The sequence below is a fragment of the Propithecus coquereli genome, unplaced genomic scaffold (assembly GCF_000956105.1).
Source record: "Propithecus coquereli isolate 6110/MARCELLA unplaced genomic scaffold, Pcoq_1.0 Scaffold17, whole genome shotgun sequence".
In the NCBI taxonomy this organism is placed as follows: domain Eukaryota; kingdom Metazoa; phylum Chordata; class Mammalia; order Primates; family Indriidae; genus Propithecus; species Propithecus coquereli.
In genome coordinates, this window is record NW_012141635.1 from 1542519 (window position 1) to 1544544 (window position 2026).

General features: G+C 32.9%; 1 pseudogene; it reads left to right on the plus strand.

Moving 5' to 3' along the window:
• Positions 1 to 567: 567 nt before the first annotated feature.
• LOC105808203 lies at positions 568 to 1014 on the plus strand (annotated as a pseudogene).
• Positions 1015 to 2026: the final 1012 nt, after the last annotated feature.

Below are 2026 nucleotides of genomic sequence, written 5' to 3' on the forward strand. Positions count from 1 at the left end.
TTCTAAATAATATGTATTTTCAATGTGGAATTGTGAAATATGTAAACTCTCTCAATAAGAAATTATTTAGGATTACTAGTGTAGGATACATAGCAGTATCTCTGGTTATATTATTTGATAGTTACAATGTATCTTAAGTTTCCCAAGAAGATTTTCATTTAAAATATTCTCTTAGGGGAATTGCCTTCAAAATCAATCTATTTTGATAACAACCATTGGTGGATCTGATGTCTGTACTAAAATTGGTAGCAGTTTTATGATTTTATCTAGCCAAATAAAAGTTATAAGGAACAGAAAAGAGCTATCAACAATCAAAAATAATTTTAATCACAGGAAACTTTGGAAGTGATTAATATGTTTATTACCTTTATGATGGTGTTTATTTCATGGGCGTATGCACATGTTCAAACTCATCAAAGTGTATACATTTAATATGTGCAGTTTTTGTTTATCAATTATATCTTAGTTAAATTATTAAAAAAGTAATTTGGCACCAACAGGAGAAGAGCCCTGGAAGGGACCTGTCGGAACAATTTGGAAAGAAAGGAAGAGGAAGAATGAGGAATCATGGCAGCTATGGTTGCTGTTTGCAGTGGTCTAGGGAGGAAAAAGTTGATATGGTTGGTAATGGCTACCGTCTGTTTCACACATCCTGACACTCACACAGTGCTGTCAGCAGAGGTTGTTCATGAAATAAACAGGTAACCACCAATGAAGACCTGCCAATTCTAATGGAAAATCCATATAACGAGCCTCTTAAGAAATGTATCTTGTGTGGAAAACGTGTATATTATAAGAATGTACACCTTTGTCCAGGTTTATTTCTTCATTCCTGGATGCATTTACGGAAGGCATAACAGGTTTTTGTGGGAAGAAACACAAAGAAATCACAAAAGTGATTAAGAGAGCTCAAATAATGGGGGTTATGTCAGTTACATACAAGCATCCTGCATACCTCAAAGACCCTAAAATTTGCAACATTAAACATAGGGATTAAATTACATAATGTTACCATCAATAAATTTATTTTACAGTAAAAAGATAATTTAGGGGAAAATGAGTTATAATTTAAGAAAATAAATGAATATAAAGCTAAAACATAAAACTGTTATCAATTCTAAATAATTAAAGGGGAAAAACAGACATAGTCCTCCATGATGCTTTTTCTAAATAAAAATTGTTGGACACTGTATATGATAAACACTGGCTGTGATAGATTACTTTTATTTATCTTATATTATGACTCTGCATGTGCATATTTTATTTTTTCATGGTACTTTGGAGCAATTATCTAATATAGTCTCTGATAACATAACTAGTCTTGACAAGACAAAGTAGGTGGATGTCAATTTATTCTGTGGAGGAATTCCTCAGATTCCACCATCTGTCATTTCATTTACCTTTGTTATTTAAGTCAGAGATGCTTTCCTTGTCTAATAAAAAGCAAATATTTTGGAAGATGATCTACTTAGCACATAATTTTATAAAATAATTTCTTGATAGCTAGCCATGATTAAAGCACAAAAATAGTAGATATAGATTAGGTACTTGGAAGAGGAAGGAAATACCTAACAGGTGTAAAGGAGATATTACCCTGGAAAATTAAGAAGTTTCTGCGACAGAGACAATGCCTGTTTTCACTCTCCAAACCTGCTTTCCTTCTCCAGTGTCCATTATGTTTAGAGGAACCATGTTTCTAATTCTAGGTACAGAATGTAGGCACAGTGAAGCATCACCTCGCAGGCTTTCAGTATGTTTGAGAATATACGTTAGTTAAATATTGACTAAACTTTATCTTCACTTTGTCTACCAAGTGGGGAAAATATAAGATTTCATGACTTCTTTTTTCCTTCCTTCTGCCCTCCCTCTCTTCCCCTTTCCTTTTCCCCTCTTGATTCCTTCTTTGTTTCTTTAATTAGCTCCTCCTCCTGCTACTTCCTCCTCTTCATCACTTCTTTCCCTATCCGTTTTATTTATCTTATTAATATTTTATATTTTGAGATGGTCATCAATATTCAAAAATTTC